The sequence below is a fragment of the Diplotaxodon limnothrissa genome, linkage group LG9 (genome assembly GCF_057381915.1).
Source record: "Diplotaxodon limnothrissa isolate DT_005_m linkage group LG9, D_limnothrissa_male_GT1.1, whole genome shotgun sequence".
In the NCBI taxonomy this organism is placed as follows: domain Eukaryota; kingdom Metazoa; phylum Chordata; class Actinopteri; order Cichliformes; family Cichlidae; genus Diplotaxodon; species Diplotaxodon limnothrissa.
Genome location: NC_140604.1, coordinates 8352019 through 8372571, shown reverse-complemented (window position 1 = coordinate 8372571; position 20553 = coordinate 8352019). Strand labels below are relative to the sequence as shown.

Sequence of the window (20553 nt, the reverse complement as noted above, 5' to 3'; positions counted from 1 at the left end):
TTTATTTTAGGTCACGGGCAGTTGTCTAAGCATTTCACTGCATATCGTGCTGTGTATGACTGTGTATGTGACAAATAAAATTTGAATTTGAATACAGTAAGTGATTGGGTCGTAGGACATGACTTGTAGGCTCCTAACATGTTCACCAGCAGCTGAAAAGATTGCCAACTTCAGTAAGTGACAACAACAACACTTGACACCACCTTTCTTCTTCTTCTTCTTCTTCTTCTTCTTCTTCTTCTTCTCTATATAAAAAGTCGTTTTCTATCGTCATGTGTCAACTGAAACAATTGGTTTTGTGAATTTTGACTTAACTCGCTTGCCGTTTCGTTTACCAGTGTCATGGCAACAAAAGTGGGAGGGGCACTTACTAGAGCCGATAGTGGTCTTGTTTCTATGGACACTGTGGTTGACTAGCTACCAGTAAAGGTGTTGTAAAGCAAGTTAAAATACACGGTAAGTTTGTACTAATACAGGTAAAAAACAGATAGTCATAACTTCATGACAGACAGCGGAAGAGACTTGCTTCATGGTGAATTAATGAGGAATACCTCGGTGTGGTTTCAGTTGTTGTATCTAATATTAGCTGAAGACCATCGGCTTTTCTAATAACGGGACTCTGTAGCATAAAAATACGCTTAACTGTAGTCACTCCTGTCCCAAGAAAGTGTGCTGGTGCTCTTCACAGTCTCGTTAACGCCGTTATTATAATACATTACTTGTTTATTTTTGCATTGCTGTCCTCTAGCGAGTTTTGATTGTTGGATATGTCTTTCTTTTGTTAAAGTTCTGCAGCTAACACAGACGTAAGGGTCTGGCTCTCTAGATTTTATTTAGCTATAATAATGATGGGAGGAGGGAGGGGATTATATAGTGTATATAGTACATGCCATTTATTTGAATGACCCACTATGGCCATCATGATACCAGTGCAAGCATCTGTCTTCTTTTTTTTAAAATTATCCATGAATCCATCCAGAAATATTTATTTATTTCCTGTCATATCCAACAAGCAAACCAAGACTTAAAAGGCTGTTTTAAATGGTTCCTTTGTTAATGTTAAGTTTTAGAGTATCCCAGACACAGCGATGGGGATATCATTGACCAGGGCTGCCCAATGGACCATGGTCAGCTCCAGTACTGCAAAGCTGGCATCCACACCAATGAATGAGTCCTTGTTGAAAGAAATCCTGCACTTTGTGGAGCACTTTAGTTCCCAACACCCACAGGAAGCTGAACATGTGTTTGAGGAGCCACTCCAGTGGAGTACCACTTTAGTGGCGTCTGATTTCAAAACAGACTACGACATCAGGTTGGTCTAATCATGAAGTGGGCAGCTGGCTGGCTCTCAGTATTATGTGTCTGTGCAGGATTTGCTGTCACCATGGTCTCCAAATGTTTTTACCTTAGACATACTCAAAGCTGCATGTGGACTGTAATTTATTTGTTTTTCAGCTTCAGTAAGATTGAGAACGTTCCACTGTATTTCATCAGAAGTACAAAAACAAAGACTCAGATCTCCATTAAGCATTTCAGGCAATTAAAGTTTCTTTTTTGTTTTATTTCCTACTCAGTGACTCAGATGTTCAGTCCCACGAAAGAGATAGTGAGGGCCATCCACTCCTGCAGCTCTCTCCACCGACTGTTTATGTACGCAGCTTCAGCCAGCTCTCTAAACTGCTTCATCTGGCAGATGATAAGAAGTTGGTGGAGGTTCGGGCATGTCTAGAAGGTAAATTTGAGTCCAATTTGCATCCTAAGCAGTCCAACCACCAGCATTCCTCCATAACCCACAGACTTAATGTGTTTGTCCTCCTTGTTACTGTGTACAGCCATCCAATTATGCCACCATTGGTAATTCTTTCTCTGAACTAATATATATTTCTTTAACAGATGGACACATGATGAATATAGTAATACTTATTTCATACTGCCAGTGGATTTGTTATGGAGAGATAATATTAGCTTAGTTTTGAAAAGAAACAAAGTACAGTCAAAGCCAGCTGTTTTTATAGTTCAGAATGAATCCAACTCATAGCATTTGAATTTGAATCGCTAAACCTCCCCTCTTTTGTTGTTCAGAAAACAAAGAGCCCCTGGTTAAGATTCTTGGTAGGAGCTTTTCCTCTGACCTGGCGATAGAAGCCCATGACGATGCAGTAAGTGTGGTAGACAGGACGAAGGAGGAAGGCTTATCTAAGGACTTGGAGGTCAAGGTCAAACTGTTTCAGTTGTTCCAAGACATGGACAAACAGATCCTTGACAAGCTTCTTAAAGACATATCAGAGTGAGTGCTCCACAATATTTCCATTTAGACATGTTCAAGCACATTTGAAACAGCCTATCTGATTGGACTAGGAAGCATATTGAAAAAAGTAACTACTAATGAATTATTGTTTTGTTTTCCTTAATATTCACAAAAGACAAGTAAGGCTGAACCCCAAAGCAGTGAAGAATGAAGTGGAAATCCTTCAAATGTTCTGCGGTGGAGGGGATAAAGGGCTGTTGAAGTCGCTGCGATACACATCAGGTTTGAATCAGTTCCACATTTTACTGGAATACGAGGAAAGCAGTCACTGTTAACTCTAATGCTGCATAAAAGCTGTGTTCTGCTGCTCTCAAAGACATGAGAGACAGATTCCAGTTTACAAAGTCATTTTTCAGCTCAGGTATTTTGCTTCATTGCATTGCATTTAGCAGCATGCACACATAATGACACATTTTATTCTATTCTACAGAAAAAGCAAACAAACAAAAAAACCCCCATTCAAATCCGATTTATATTGCAAGTATAACTATAGACATCATAACCAATGATATCATGCTGCACTGTTAGATGTCAGTAGATTAGCTACTGTAGGAAACATCAAAAACATGAAATTTAGACTGTGCCCCATGATGGCTGCACCAGCTGGTGTGGTTCAACTACTGTTTGCGTAAAAAGAAAATTGTTACACACTATATTTTTACTTTAATTCAAAACAATTTATATAGTGCCAAATCACAACCATCACCTTTATTTTGTAAGCTAAGCACCTAAAATAATACAGAGAAAACCTCAACAATCAGACAGCCCCTCTATGAGCAAGACAGCAGAGAAATTTAAGTGTTTTAATATATTAATATTTCATACTTTAAGGCTGCCTGTTTGTTTAAGGGAGATGAACAACACATTATAATTTTGCATAATTATATCACAGATGATAGACTAAATAAATAGATTTTAGGTAGATGCTTGTGCATTCTTAAAGTCCCTTCACCTAATTTATTTAAAAGTATTTTATAGCATATAACACCTTTAACTCCAGAAAATCATAAATCAAAATATGGATATTACCTGTCCACAGATTCATGGTGACATAGCTGCTCTTTTAACTGTTTGGTATCTTCGCTTTGTTTGGTTGTTGTTGAAATGGTTTACATGATTTTCTGGCTGAGATTCGGAGGTTTCTATGGACACTACTCACGTCGGCACTTATATTTCTGACCTCTTGTTATAACCGATTAAACGCGATCTCCTCCCTTTTGCCCCCATTTTTCTGGGCATGGGTGCTTAAAAAAAACAAACATCTGTCTCCTATTTTTGTGTCACATAGGAAAGAAGCATCAATACCTGATAAGAGACTTATTAATTTGGCCTTGCTGTGTATTATTGTGGTATTTGGTGCAGTTTTCTTGTTTTGTGGGGTTGTTGTTTTTTTCAAGTGGAGATGAATATCTCTAACAAGTTCATTTGTTCACATTTGCATATCTTAATTTTTAAGAGAAATGTGTTTGAGTTTGTATACTATATGCATATAAGGCAACCATTTCCTTTTTCAGTATTTTTGTGTGGTGCATTTTTCTCTGTTTTAACAAGAGGCACAAAGTACATTTAAGTCGACCTAAGATGGTTTGTTTTAATTTTTACATGGTCTTACTGAGGTGATGCAAAGTGAAACAGGCATTCTTTTTTTTTGGTAATGTGCTGGAAAAGCTTGAAAATGGACCTTGAAAGTGCTTGAATTTGATGCTCAAAAATGCGTATGAACCCTGGTTAGAACCCTAACTTGAGTTCAGGAGATGAGGCTTGAAGCTGAATTCTTTTTTTCTGTGAAATAAACTCGAAAATCAACGGACTGTACCTTTAACCATTTCCAAGGTTATTAAGTTGGCTTTCTTGTTTTTGTTTTCAGACTTTCAATTTTCAAATGGCTATCGTGCCCCCCTGTGGAGACAGGTGCAGGGTGACATTTGCTACCTTGTGATTGAGCCCTGTGACACTGAAACCCTCTACATTACCTGTAGCACTGCTGGGAGTTTTCTCAATGGGGTAAGACTAGAAGTGAAAGGTACGGAAGAGGATTAGGGCCACTGGAAAAAAAAAGTGGGCACGTCTTTTTTTTTCTTCTTTTCCTGAATTCTGAGAAAAAAGTCAGAATTCTAACTTTTTTCTCAGATTTTTTTTCCAGTGGCCCTAATCCTCTTCCGTAGAAAGGCAGTGTGGTCCACATTGTGATCTTTTATATTTCTATGTAAATATGACTTAAAACATAATCATTTCATTTTCACACAAGCTTTCAGATATGTTCTAACCTCAGCTCAACTGTAACTTTAACTAACAACAGCTGACATGTGAGCCACAATAAATTGTGGTTTTTGGAATAAAAAAAAGTTAATTTAACTTTGTTTTCACAGGGCATAAAACAGGAGGGGGAGGAGAATGGATATGAGCGAACAAGTGATGCTTATGAAGACCTGGTAACACTTCTGAAGAGCAGATCTCCACATTTTGCTGATAAAATAAACCAGGTAGAGTAGAATTATAGCAATTAACATAAACACATTAAGGTGTGTCTTTTTTTTTGCTGTGAATTGTAACTCTCTAAGCAAAAGTGTGTGGGTTCTCAAATGCCTCTTTGTCTTATGAACCTTCTCTCTAATCCTGTGATTTTATGACTGATGCTGTGTGATTCATATCTGTACACAGAGTTGGGATTCTGTAATCCAGGCTAAAAAATTTCGTTAGAGACCAAACAGACAGCAAAGCAGGGTATGCTTCTGGACATGACTTCAATGATTGAGCAGTTGTTAGTATATGAACCTGCAGTGTCCCTGTTTTTTTTACTTTTTATCAGACTTTGCTAATCAGTCAATAGTCTGCACCAACTCCCAGTTTATATTAGCATGTTGTACTACTCTCAGCCATTTAAGCTGAGTGAATGAATGTGAATTTTTTGCAATAGTGCAATACTATACATCTGTATATATGCCCAGATATACTGATGATAAGTGGACTACTGGAACTACTACTTGTCCATGTATGCCTTATACATGGACAAGGACTGACAACACAGAATTGATGGATGCTACTATTCCAGCCAATGCAGTAAGAGATCAGTTATCTTTAACACATGTGGGAACTATGGATGAACACAAAAGCCAACATCCACACTGCCCAAGAAGCACCTGGCAGCTCACTGCAATGACATCAATAAAAGATGAAGCTGGAGTTTAAGAGGCTATTGCACAGTGGAAACAGTAGTGAGCAATATGGACATAATGAACCAACTGTAGTAAAAGAGACCAGCAGAATTGAACTAGTTGATACCCAGCTGCCTACAGGGACAGAAGGATCTAATCTTTATCAGAGGAAAAAGATTGTGCCCAACCTCAAGTAGCCACTCAACCAAGAGCAGGAGTCCCCCGGCTCACTGGCAAAATCCCATCAGTGAGGGAACATTACATCACCAGGATCATTAGCGAGGATATCAAGATGTCATTCAGACTGGGAACGTGTAGGCGAATAGCTGCAAAGAGAGGGAAGGTGATCCAAACTTGCTAGAAGATAGAATATCAGATAAAAAGTGCAGCTGCAAGTACCTTCTTATCCCACAGGCCAGTGGGAACTGAGGTGAAGTGAAGGCCTGCCATAGCCAAGTACCTCTAGAAGGTAAAAAAGGTTCTGAAAAGCAAACTGAACAGCAGGAATAAGATCATATGCTGATAGGGCATATGTATTGATGGAATAATAAGCTGGCCACAGGAGGTGATAGGTGGCATTGATGCCAAGACATAAAAAACTCCTTACAGTGCATTGAGGTCTCCACCTGAAGTCCATGAAACCAACCCCCCTCTCTCTCTCCCTGCTTTCCTGTCTTTCTTCACTGCATCTGTCCAAATAAAGGCTAAAAGCAAAAAAAGGACAGCACAGAGACATTGTGTATAGGAAACATCTGTGCCGCATATGGACTAGACGTCCCCAAGTATCAATGGGAGAAACCACCAAAGTTGGCTGAGAACAACAGGGCTAATTTCCTGTAGTACTTTTGAGTTCCAGGCAGACAAGTACAAATTTGTCCATTTCTCATATAGTAGAACTGGAGAAAGTTGGTTAGCCTAGTAAAGTCAAACTGTGGGTTTGTATATTGACATACGTTTCCAATAGCACTTTGTGTTTTATAAAACACAAGCCAATGAAAAAAGCAATTGGGCATGCTTGGCTCTAGCTAATGCACAAACACAGCCCAAATAAATAAGTCCATATATTGTTGAGTACGGGCTCTTATGTCAATTTTGTGTTTTTAATTATAACTTTTTACTCTTTCGTGGTTTTTATATGAGTCTTCCTTGAGTGGCATGACCAAGACTTTGTCAGACATAGAGTTGCAAAAATGGATGGAAAATACAGCACGCTGATTGACAAGAAGTCAAAGAAATGCTAATCAGCTTAATCAGAATAGCTTTTTTTATATAAGCAAGAATTTGAGAAATGTACAGTCAGACTACAAAGCACTTTACAGTCAAATTTCGCTTGTTTTGTTGCAAATTGGAAGAGGTATTTACACTCATTCTTCAACTTCTCGCTTTCCCCCTTACCAGCAGGCTTCTGCAGTTCAAGAACTATCAACAAAAAAGGAAAAGACTGTGAATGAGCAACTACAGCTTGAGCTGCACACAACACGTAGGAACATATATGAACCAAGACCAAGTGGTATCTTGTCTACATGTGGGTATGTGATGATTCCTCACTTAAGAATTCTTCTGAATATTCATTGCATTGCAGGTATTCTTCTTGAAGAGCAGATGAACTTTGATGACCATGATGCCAAGTCTTTAATGCATGTGTTTAGTGTATCTGCTAAGATGTTATAAAAACATCGTTATATGGTTTAGAAATTCAAGGGAAACCCTCTTTGCTCTCTGCTAAACACAAAACTTAGGAATAAGTATGAGAAAAGAATCCCCAAAAGATCTATCAAATTTGGTCTTTGATTGATAAATAGATCTAGCAAGGGCTGAGCTGTTGCAGCTTTACCTCAGGATATTTGTACCCATCTGAGGAGAAACTGGTCTTTTTAATCTTAATTGCTTAAAAAATGCTGAACCCTGTCCTGAATTGTTAAATAATGATTATGCCAGAAAAATGACCATCTCAAAATAGAAGTAGGTATAATGAGTCTTATTTCACATCATTACAGTAAAACAGAGGAAAATAAAGGCCATAAGAGTTCTGAAGAGGAGGAAAAAAGTCTTAGACAAGGAGCCAAGAGCAAAATAAAAGCAGAATTCTCTGCATCTTCTTCACCTGGACACATGTCCTCCCAAAAACGGTAAGATCTCTTTTGTCAAAACCTACAAGGGTTCCTTCTTGCACTGCAGCTGGGCTAAATTAAACTAAGCAGAGGTTAAAAGTGCAAGGGATCTGATTGTAGCCATGAAGCAGCTATAATGACTCTTATTTCACCTCATTATAGTAAAACAGAGGAAAATAAACCCCTTAAGAGTTCTGAAGATGAGCACAAAAATCTAAGACAAAGAGCCAAGAGCAAGACGAAAGCAGAATTATCTGCATCTTCTTCACCTGGACACGTGTCTTCCCAGAAACTGTAAGTTTTCCTTTTAAGAGTTTCCTCTAGATCTGCAATTGGGGTAAATTCAACCAAGACGTTAGACATATAGGGTTTTGATTGTATGTCTAATTAAAAAGGCAGAAGTTGCTCTTGTGTATTTTAGGAAGACATCAGCAGGAGCCCTGCCAGGGGAACTTTTCAGTGAGAGCTCCACTGAGAGTGAAGAGGAAGAGGAGCAGCCATATCGCCATCCAGAGACTAACACAGACCTGCCCTCTGAATACTGGCAAATCCAGAAACTGGTTAAGTATCTCAAGGTATGATAAGTTCACTCTGCACAACAGAAGCAAACTCAGGTTTCACAAAAACCTCTTTGTGTGTGTGTGTGTGTGTCTGGACGCCACACAGCACAGTTATTTATAGTTTGCCCAGTAGTCATTTTATAATATCATTACCATTAGATGCTGAAACCTACCATGAGCCAAACTGAACACCAGGAATTCAGCAAATCATTTTTTTTCTATCAGTGTTAACCAGCACAACGCTAAACACTTAAAGTACAAGGCTGTGGCATCAATGAAACAGCTCCAGCATGTGTAGCATTATGAAAAAAAACAACAGAGTAAGAGGGAAGAGCAGTATAAGAGAATGGAGAATTCTTAATGTTATTTCCTCCTCTCCTACTTTTTAATTCATTTGTGTTTGAAATTATTGTTTCAGGATGGTGACCAGATAGTCACTGTTGACACTCTTTGTGCCATGATGGACTTTAATTTGATGCAGGAGTCATGCCAAATGGCTATCCAGGACACAGGTGGCCTTAAAGTCCTCCTTAACTTGCTGGATACAGATGAACACAAATGCAAAGTGAGTTGCCATGACAAAGTTGGACCTGCATGGCCTGCTGGCATGAACAGAGCTGGCCATGTGTGCCAGCCTGTGTTTTAGTTTCAGAAACATGAGTGCAAGGTAGAAAGCATGCTGTTTAAAAAATGGGGTAGCAATTATTCTATAGCATTCCTAATGAGATGTGTGGGTTGGTGCTTTTCAACTGGGTTGTACTGCAACATTTTATCTACTTTTAGTGGAAAGTTTTGCTACTTTTTTGGCTACTAGAGACCTCTTGTAGGCATAAGTTTCTTTATCATAAAACAAACATAATTTTTAACTGGTTATATTTAATATTAATGTGTGTTCTTGTGATTAGATCGGATCTCTAAAAATACTGAGAACCATCAGCCACAACTCGCAAATCCGTCGGGTTATTGTTGACATGAAAGGCGTGCAGAGCATAGTGAAGATCCTGGACTCACCAGTCAAGGAACTGAAGGCCTTAGCTGCCGAGACCATCGCTAACGTGGCCAAGTTCCGCAGAGCAAGAAGAAATGTCAGGTTATATGGTGGTATCAATAAACTGGTGAGTGTAAGCACAGTAAAATGCAAGTTCAGAGTGTGACATGGCTCAAGCTCTACAATCCCATGGTGAGGAATGCAGCAGGAAAAAACACTGCAGATTTGAGCCTGATCTTTCTGTACTGGTAATAACGAAAAATGTCCAACAGTGGCAGATTTTCCTTGAAAACACAGGTCAGCTTATTTATGATGTAGTATTTCTTTGTAATAACCTCAGAAAACCTGAAAACTTTGAGAAAAATTCTGTTTTATTCTGATGAAATCCATATATTAACATAGTTCAAAGGTTTTTTTTTGTTGTTTTGGCTTCCTTGAAGTAAAGAATTATGTTCCCTTTTCACACAATAGATGCCTGATAGTGGTCATCAGTTTTTTTTTTAAATTAGAAAGTGGGTGCTGGGTACCAGATAGAATGTCTCCTACATCCTCTGACCTGCATTTGTGATTATTGATGGAGGGATCTTTGACTGGACTGCCTTCCTAATTTAGCCACCATGTCTTGTTTATTTTGTTCAGCTCCAAATCAAATGAACACAGAATGATGGCTTTAAATGGTCACACTGGGCTTTTCAGCATCAACATCTATCCTGACAGTTTTCCACTCCTAACTTCTCTGTTGTTTTAATTCTCCCTGAATGAAATGTTCTAGTAACAGAACTTTAATCCCACCCATCATGACCAAAAATGAGCTATTTCCATCTGGAACCATCAATTATTACCCAAATCTAGCAAATAAATTTTTTGAGTTTAGTTCTTGAATTTGTGTTAGGCTCACAGATCTTATATGTAGAGAATATCAGATTAAATACAGAGTGTGTTTGCTTGTCTGCACACAGCTTCATCTGTGTGTTTATATACATGTAAGTTTTGGGGTGTCTATATCTCCAATCAGGTAAAGCTGCTGGACTGCCTTCCTAATTTCGCCAGCCTTACTCCCAGCCAGGAGGAGGATATAGAGGTGGCCTGTTGTGGGGCTTTAGCATTATGGAGCTGCAGCAGGAGCACCAAGAACAAGAAGGCCATTCGGAAGGCTGGGGGTATCCCTCTGCTGGGACGCCTGCTCAAGTCTCCACTTCAGAAAATGCTTATTCCAGTGGTTGGCACCCTACAGGAATGTGCTTCAGAGGTGAGAGGGGCCTAGGATTGACAACAAGTCGTCAAATTAAAACATCTATTCAAAGTGTTAAAACAAATACTGCAAATCATTTTTATTAAATGACAATGCCAGTAATTTCCCTTTCTTTTTTATTGTAAATACATTTATAGAACTGATAATAGTTTTGCATTTTCTAATTAGTTTTTATTTTTATTTCATTTTAACTTTAAAAAAAATTAAAATTTAGTTTCAGAGTTAACTTTCTTATTTACATTTTCTTTGTTGTTGTTTAAAAATGTTTAGTTTTTAGTTTCTGCTGGTTTTCTACTAGTTTCAAAGCTTGTGACCATAGGTGAGGGTAGGGACGTAAATAGACCGGTAAATCGACAGCTTTGCTTTCACATTTAGCTTTCTCTTGACCACGACGGACGAGTACAGCAGCCGCAATCTATTTGTCAATCTTCTGCCCCTGTCTTCCCTCAATCAAGGGAACAAGAATCCCTCCACTTGGGACAGCAACGAGCCCCTTATCTGGAGGGGTCAAAATATTTACCCTATTTCTGCTGATGGCCATGGCCTTAGACGTGTAGGAGTTAATTCTCATATTCACTGGTTCATGCTCGACTGTGAATTGCTCCAGTGTGAGCTGGAGACCACCGCCTGCAGCCAACAAGACCACATGAGATACTGGGTGCCACGAACCGTAACTTTCCGATGCTTGGTTGTTCATACAAATTCTGTGCTTAAAGGTTATGAACAAAATGTGTGACATAGGAGAGCACTGGATGAGCACAAAACAATTCTGACTTATTGTCATTCTTTCCTTAACTCTCCCCACAAAGTTGGAAGCATGAACTTGTCAGAAATGCTTTGGTATGCTGAAAATTTTTTAATTCCTTCTACTGGAACTAAGGGGCAAAGCCCAAGTCCTGAAAAACAACCACACACCATAATCCCCCATCCACCAAACTTTACACTTGGCACAGTGCAGTTAGTAAAGTATCACTCCAACCACCAAACCAGACTCTTCCAGCCAGAGAAGCATGATTTTTCACTCCAGGCATGCTTTACAACATGGCATCCAACACTTTGCATTGCACTTATAGATGTAAGGCTTAATTGGAGCTCCTCGGCCATGGAAAACAAATCCATGAAGCTCTCTATGCACTGTTCTTGAGCTAATACCACTAATAGTTGACTGTCGGCTGTCTAGTAGCTAGGAAGTATTCATGGCTGGACTTGTTGCACAGGTGGCATCCTATCACAGTGCAACGCTGGAATTCACTGAGCTCCTGAGAGCAACCCATTCTTTCTTTCTAATGTTTATAGAAACAGTGTGCATTCCTAAGTGCTTGATTTTATATACCTGTGACCACAGAAGTGATTGGAACACCTACATTCAGTGATTTGGATAGATGAGTGAATACATTTGGCAATATAGTGCAGGTCCAATAACAGAACACCATTTGGTTTTACTATTGTTGCCTATATGAGCGTGGAAGTCTCCTAGTAGGAAAACAGAGGCTCCAGACAGAGCACTGTCGAGCACACCACCCAGCAACTCCAAGAAGGGTGGATACTATGGGTACACTGGGTACTCCAAGCGCAAACAACATCCAGGACCTATTCCCTGGCTTGCAGGTGCAGGGATCAAACGCTCTTGTCCACTGATTAAAATTCTAATTCAAGGATGCCCACCGCAGCCCACCACCTCCCATTGAAGGCAACTCTAGACTAGAACAGAGTCCAGTCCTTCTCTAGGAGACTGGTTCCATAGCTCAAGCCATGTGTTGAGGTGAGGCTATATCTAGCCAGTATCTCTCAACCTCACACACTAGTTCAGGCTCCTTCCCCACTAGAGAGGAGACTGGGAGGCTGGGACTCAGTCGCCAGCCTCAATAGCCACCAATTGGTCCTCCATGGCCTTCACTCTTGGCTGCTGCCTGAGACACACTGAGCCTAACCCTACAGCACCTCATGGTTCATTCATGGTTATGTGATCTGTTTATTCTTGTGTCACTACAGGAGAGCTACAGGAATGACATTCAGACTTTAGGCATGATCAAAGATTTGGTCAGAAACCTAAGCAGTGACAACGATGAGCTACAAATGCACTGTGCCAGTGCTATCTTTAAGGTACCGTGTTTCTTGTCTGTGTCTTGGATCCATTGGAGAATAAAGGATTTGGACTAAAAGAGTTCTATACAGTGTTAACATAGCTCTCACTTCTTTCTTTTTGCTCTGCAGTGTGCAGAGGATAAGCAAACCCGTGACCTGGTGCGCAAGTATAAAGGTCTGCAGCCACTGGTCTCACTGCTGCATAAAGCAGACAACAAGCAACTTCTGGCTGCTGCTACCGGAGCAATATGGAAATGTTCCATAAGCCAGGAGAATGTAACTAAGTATGAATACCTCAGACAGCACAGCGGTACCACTCATTAACACACACAGATTTTAAAAGAGAATATAAAAGAGACACAAAGAACAATGTATTCATAACTTTTTAGTGTTCGTTATTAGATGTAACAGATTAGTATGACTTTGACAAATCTCTTGATGAAATAGTTTGATAGCAGTAAAACACTGAATCGTCCACATATGCCCATGCCTTTCGAACATATGTTTGCCAGAATGATGCAGTCTGTGAACACATGAGTAGCAGCGGTGGATATAGAACGCATCCTGCCGACTTCTGTGCATGAGGGACATTATACCATCACCACATGTTATTTTTATAGATTTCAGTTTTTTGCACAGCTAAACAAAAGGATCAGCGTGGATGCTGATTGCATAGACATCAGGATGTGTTGGTTATTCCCTTCAGTTTAGCAAATGAACTCATAAGCTAGTCTGTTGTAATAATTGTTATGATTTAAAAAAAAAAAAAGTACTATATGAAGTTGAAAGCTTTTTCCTGAGGTGAGAAAATGCATTTTTTCTTATGTGTAGTTCAGATTTTAGTGGAATTCTAAAAATAATTAGAAAAAGGGTTCAGTAGCACTCACAAGGCTTTCTGCACTTCATATATCATAACTGACACAATGAAAGCTTAACTGGCCATGACTAATTTAGCAGCTTAAAACACTTGTTGTCAGTACAGGGTCTCTGCCTCACTTAATGAATTGTCACACTATAAAACAGTTATCCAGCTACCGATAATGATAATAATAATAACAGAAGAAGCGCTCAGACAGTGCAAACCTCAGCCAAGGCAGCTCACTCTCTGGGCTGTATTTACTTTCAAGGAAACAGTATTGTATTTTGTTCCTATCGTTTTCTTTGTTCTTTGAAAGTGAGGTCAGAGGTCAAATGTTACATGATATTTGGATGAAAACTATAAAGTAATATTTAGAATTCCCATATGCCAGTATCACTTCCTAAATGTTTCCACTACAAACAATGGCAGTAGAATTTTAAGCAGTTTACGACATAAAAGACATTTTATGAACATTTGACCATGAAAGAGAGGTGAGAGGTCCAAAGTAATGTGATATTTAGAATCTCTTATATGCTGTTATCATACAAACAATGGCAGTAACAAACATAGTTTTAAATAGGTCTTTGTACGGTACTTTCTCTATGTTGACAATACACTCTACACTTGAAGCTATTTACCAATTTTTGACTAATTAATTATCAACTCAACCTTTGAGACCTCGGAGGATGTTAGCCAAACTTTAATGGATAGTAAACATGACCCCACTCTACAGCCTTAGACATTTTTATAAGGATTATAAAAACAATTTTAGTGTTTACAGAAAGAATGACATGCATGCATGCACACACGCACAAACACTTTCACGTACATAACCTCCATGGGAGAAGAAATGATGCCATTAATCTTATGTAAAGCACATTTAGTGACACTACAAAGACTAAAAAACACTTTGGTTGTCCTCACTCTAACTTTAACTTATCACAAAGGTTGACAGCGTTCTCTCATTTTGTGGTTTGGTTTCCGTGTGTTGTGTTATGTTGTGTTTTTTGGATGACATGCACAGCTGGATATGAATGAAGGTGAAATTGGCCGCCTCTTCGGGAGGAAACCAGCATGATGTACAGCAAATGTTTTTAATTCCCACTTGAATGTGTAAGTGGATCTGTTTTTTCGAACTCTCTCAGGCTTATCACTTAACCTTCTAGGACCTGGCGTCCACATATTTGGACATCACATTTTGGGTTATTTAGACCAAAATACTCAATTTTGCTCGACAAGGGCCTGATATCCACTTACAAGGACATTATACTGCTACTGTTCTATCAAAATTTTAAACGAATATCCTCATATGTGGCTCTTATTTTTCTTAAAAACAAAAATAAGGCCCCAATGTGACCAAATATCAAAGAGAAATGAAAAATGCATGCCGTAGAGGAGTGCGGGTCTTAGGAGGTTGAAATGTCTAGGTCAGGCAAAAGTTTGGAATGAAGCGACAGAGCCATTACTGTCAAAAAGGAAAGGCTGTTAATGGTAACAGGGTTTTAGGGGCATGCGCTCATTTCAGAATCAGTCACAGGCTGAGTGGCGTACTGAAATGACAATCATTTTTGAATATGTTTTGTTACAGGAGTATTGAGAGGGAAGTCGACTTTCTTCTCTTTTCCGTCATTAAGTTCATGGTCAAATGAGACCCTGTGGCCCACTGCAAACAACAGGATGTTTTTTTCTTTTCTGTGACTGATGATTTACATGGTCTGGACAGCAGCACATATTAGCCATTTTCTTGATTAATGATAATACAGACATTGATTCCATGGTGCAGTTAAAAGGCAAAACTGGAGCCACACAGTGTGCTGGCTGTTGACATTTTACATTTATTTTTGACTTGGTTTTCTTCCCATTGTAGATATGCATGTGTTTTCCTAGTATTTCATGCTGGATTTAGTCAGAAACGGCATGAAAGGAGAAGGGGAGTAGAGGTGGGTTGCAGTGTGGCTTGCAGATGCAACTAAGTCAATGCTAAGTTTGAGTAGTATGCCCTGCATGGGGTTCTAGACATAGTGATAGTCATCAGTCTGTTGTTCAAACCACTTCACACCGTGGTCCAGACATGGTTCAGACTAGTGAATGGATTAAAAAGTGAGATAAGAAGTACTTTATTCATCCCCTGACTTTCCACCTATGTATTTTTTTGCTGCCAATGGTAGCACAAATGTTTACAGTTCCCAGTCTAGCACAACCTGGTAAACACTACTAAACTCTTAGTGTTGTTTTACATTCTTTGGTTAATATAATTAATTGCTAAATTATTCTAAGTGATATCATACAACCCCAGTTTTGTCTTCTTTCCTTAAAGGTTTCAAGAGTACAAAGCCTTGGAGATCTTGGTGAATCTACTAACTGATCAACCCGAAGAAGTCTTGGTCAATGTAGTGGGAGCCCTGGGAGAATTTGCCCAGATACCTGCTAACAAGGCTGCCATCCGTGAGTTTGGAGGCATCAAACCACTAGTTAAGTTGCTCACAAGCCCAAACCAGGTATCTAGATTTTTTTTCTATTTTTGCATTAATGGTGATGCCATGTTTACAACTTGCTCCTTTACCGATTCATCTTCCTGTAATCTAACCAGGCGCTGCTTGTGAATGTTACCAAAGCAGTGGGTGCCTGTGCAACAAATAAGGATAACATGGTGTAAGTCTGTCTCTTTCTGTACATCACAAGTACAATTTACACAAGACAAACTGCCTGTTAAAATGTGATGTGTCTGACTCATATATTCATACACTCACATATTCTTGACAATACGGTCATACCGTTTTACAAAAGAATGACATCAAGTCAAGGATCTAAACACGGTATCATTAACTGGTCATGCATTGATGCTTCAAGAAATCTCCTGTTTTTTACATTTGTAATTATGCAGGTAGGTTACCCTGTTATCCCCGGCTTAATGACAGGTTTTAAAAGCTTTGTTTATTGTACCTGCTGTGTTAAATGTGGTTGTGGTTTAATTCCCAGTGTTTTACTATCGGCCTGCAGTCACTGTTAGGAGGTGAGCTGGTCAGACTAACATACCTAAACCTAAATACAACTTAATGTCAGAATTCACGTTGTTAGTTATCTATTAGTGCTAACTAACAATAAACCCATTACATGTGTTTGGGATAAAAAGCCCAATAAAAAATTGTTAGTATGATAAAATATAGCCAGTTACTGTGGGGAGTTTCACACAGTGGGCAAAATGTGTTTACAATTGTTTATTTGTTTGTTCATTCCGTCTTTCATTCCCTCTTTTCTCACAACACTTCCATGTCTTTCTCTCTCTTCAGAATCATTGACCAGCTTGATGGAATCCGTCTGGTGTGGTCGCTGCTAAAAACCCCCAGTGCAGATGTTCAGTCTAGTGCTGCTTGGGCTCTTTGTGCATGCATTGAAAATGCAGAGGTATGTATTTCTTTAGTTGTCTGTGACTTAAAACTGGATCTTTTGTGTCTCCTGTTTGTGTGAAGTGAAGCACATATTTATCCTGTAAACCAAAGAGTTCTGCAGTGTTTTTGCCAGACTGAGTAAATATCCTGTGGCATGGCTTCTGATTTCCCAGCTGAAAATCTTCTCTGAACATGCTACCAGCTCCAGAGGCACACAGTTGGGGTGGCTGTAGCTCAGAGGACAGAGCAACCATGCACAGAATAACATTATATTCATTTGTAACCGTGGTATGTTAAAAGCATAGAAAACATATAAACTTATGAAATGCTGTAAATTAAATATTGATGTACCCACTGTGTCCAAATCCAGTGGACTACCACCTTTAAACCTCTAGCTCAGCAGTTTGGACATTTTTGTGTTGTTATTGTGTGCCAATATTTGAACAAGGTTATGCTAAGTTGTGTGGTTAGCAAGGCCAATCCATATTTTGGACCAGTGTAGATTCCAGTTAAATTGAGCTTTAACACAGAAAATAATTTAAGCATCAGTTACTCGTGTTGTTTGTCAGAGTCCACTTCAGTGATTTGAAAGTTGATAGATCGATAGATCGATTTATAGATAGATAGATGATAGATAAAAATTAAAATTAAAAAGAAAAAAAATGTGGAGGAGTTCAAGTATCTCGGGGTCTTGTTCGCGAGTGATGGGAGAAGGGAGCCGGAGATCGACAGACGGATTGGGGCTGCAGCTGCAGTAATGCAGACGCTGCACCGGTCCGTCGTGGTGAAGAGGGAGCTGAGTGTAAAGGCAAAGCTCTCAATTTACCGGTCGATCTACGCCCCTACCCTCACCTATGGCCACGAGCTGTGGGTAGTGACCGAAAGAACGAGATCGCGGATACAAGTGGCAGAAATGAGCTTCCTCCGAAGGGTGGCTGGCCTCTCCCTTAGAGATAGGGTGAGAAGTTCGGCCATCCGGGAGGGGCTCAGAGTGGAGCCGCTGCTCCACATCGAAAGGAGCCAGCTGAGGTGGTTCGGGCATCTGACAAGGATGCCTCCTGGGCGCTTCCTGAGTGAGGTGTTCCAGGCATGTCCCACCGGGAGGAGGCCCCGGGGCAGACCCAGGACACGCTGGAGAGATTATATCTCTCGGCTGGCCTGGGAACGCCTTGGTGTTCCCCCGGATAAGCTGGAGGAGGTGGCTGGGGAGAGGGAGGTCTGGGTCTCTTTGCTTAGGCTGCTGCCCCCACGACCCGGCCTCGGATAAAGCGGATGAAGATGGATGGATGGATGGATGGATGGATGGATGGATGGATGGATGGATGGATGGATGGATGGAAGAAAAAAAATGTAAATGCTTGCATTCTGTTTTTATTTACATTTTAAAAGGCATCCTGATATTTTCTGGAAACAGGGTCGGGCTTTGTTAGTACTTATTCACTGGATCCACTGGACTGGATTCTTAGGACTGCTCCCCTATTGATCATCTTCTGTGTTCATTTGCAGCTAATAACAGACTTTTTGACTCTAGGATGCAGGAGAAACTGCACGCTCGCTCATCGGTGGATTCCAACTGATTGCTCAACAAACAATGAGGTGCTGGCAAGTATTTGTGCTGCCATCTGCAAAATAGCCAAAGATGAGGAGAACCTGGCAATCCTCACTGATTTCGGGGTTGTCCCATCGCTGGCCAAGCTGACTAACACAGTAAGAACACCTCACAGCTGGAGAAAAACAACAGGGTTGTAGTGTTGTTGTCAGTATTCATATACCGTCTTTATGCTGAGTTTAGGTGCTCTTTAATCACTCACTGCTGTATGAATCCAGCTAATGAGGGGTGCATTAGTAGACACAACTTGTTCTGGGCAATGTAAAAAATGCTGTCTGGGATTCAGTAGCGTCTTATTTCTCTCCAGACTCATGACAGGCTCCGTCACCATCTTGCTGATGCCATCGCACAGTGCTGCATGTGGGGCAGCAATAGGGCATCATTTGGTGAGGCTGGAGCTGTGGCACCACTTGTGCGTAACCTTAAGTCGAAAGAAGGCTCGGTACAGCGGAGCACAGCCATGGCCCTGTATCAGCTGTCAAGGAATCCCAACAACTGTATTACCATGCATGAAAAAGAAGTAGTTCAGGTCAGTTACAGTGCTGTGGTACCTAGATATCTGACTCCAAAATTCAGTCACATTCAAACTGCTTTTTTGTTTCCTCCATTTAGACTTACATTTTTATTAGATTTTTTTTAACGGGTGGTAAGAATGTGCCAATTTAAGAAATACTTTTTAAATCTGTGTCTATGTTTGCCCTTATTAATGTACCAGTTAAGAGTTGCAACACTACTCCATAATGTATATTTGGATTTTAATCACATGAAACACAAATGTTTCACACACACTCCTCGACACTGAGCAGACTGCTTTTGTATTTTTCTACAAAATAATGTGGTTATAAGTAGAAGAACAGCAGTTTTTTAGATTTTAACCGGACTTATTCTGTAAGTTCACAGCTTTTTCATCCACAGGCTAGCTCACTTCATCTTCTGGTTTTTCTGGGAAAATCCTAGGAATGCCTTGCCTCTGCTTCTTTGCTAACCACACCGATGTGTGGACTGGTGTATTATAATGCATCTCATGCTTTGAAATGTGATGTGTTTCTGGTGTTTTAATTCAGTTTTGAGAAACACTCTTTAGTAAATGAGATTTGTTGGGAATACATTCTTCTGCTGGTTGTCAGCTCTGTCCTGTATACTTCCACAGCCACTGATCCACATGATGGGATCCGATGACGAGGAGCTTCAAGAAGCTGCTGCCGGCTGTGTGCGCAGCATCCGACTACTGTACATGGCTAACAGGAATGCTGAGTTATTCACTTTTAGAAACTGATCACAGCAACACCCCTGGATATGTAAGAGGGACTATACAAAAATGATCAGCGCAGTTATGTAATGTGTTACTTTAAAGAACTGTGTTTTTCCAGGCTTATCAAATTTCGTTTGGACCATTTAATTGTTAGAAAAAAAATTCCTACCTTTGAAGATCTCATTTGTTCATATTTTTTTTGCTTTGAATCAACATCTCTTTCCTTTACAGGTATCTCTTTCACCTCTCCCTAAAAGCCAAAATTTGCTCTCAGTTTAGTTCAGGTTGAATAAGTGAACGTGCCTACAGAGCCGTCATGGTTCATTACTCAACCCTTTGGCCTGAGACATCGATCAGTGAAAACTGTGGGCCAATAAGGAGCGTCACATGCCTTCTGAAGGTGGGTGTCATGTTGAAAAGGAAGTGTATCCTGTTCAATGTCTATTTTAAAAATGTATTTATTTTAAATATATCTACATTTCAGAAAATCTCATCATTCGAAACTGAGTAAATCCAAAATGTTTCACTTAATCACTTTGTCAAAAGATTAAAATTTCTTGTATTTAATCTTCCAAAATTTGGTGCAGTTATATTCTTGTCTGGTAACAATAATAGACTCAGCTGGCTCTTTTCTTTTCTCTCCTTTAAAAAATGCTACATTGTCTTCTTCCACACATAAATCAATGTATGTTTTGAAATAAGTCAGATACAAAATATCACATTCTGCTTTATTAAACGGTATTCTGCCATGTTCAGATTTTTGAAAGGTTTAAAAATAGGTTACACGTTTAAATGAAACACGAAGTTGGTAAGAATGAATTTGTTCAACTCACAGACAATGAAATCAAACAGAAATCAGGGCATGAAATGTAAACATTTTTATTGACATTAACTTGAAGCGCTGAATTAGTTGTGTTTTCGGTTCAATTCAGTTCACTTCAATCTGTAAGGGAAAGTAAATGATGGTCTTTTCACACTGTAAGGT

At 39.7% G+C, this 20553-nt stretch overlaps 1 pseudogene; it reads left to right on the top strand.

Moving 5' to 3' along the window:
- The first annotated feature begins 1088 nt into the window (after positions 1 to 1088).
- LOC146625075 (outer dynein arm-docking complex subunit 2-like) lies at positions 1089 to 19592 on the top strand (annotated as a pseudogene).
- The last annotated feature ends 961 nt before the right edge of the window (positions 19593 to 20553 follow it).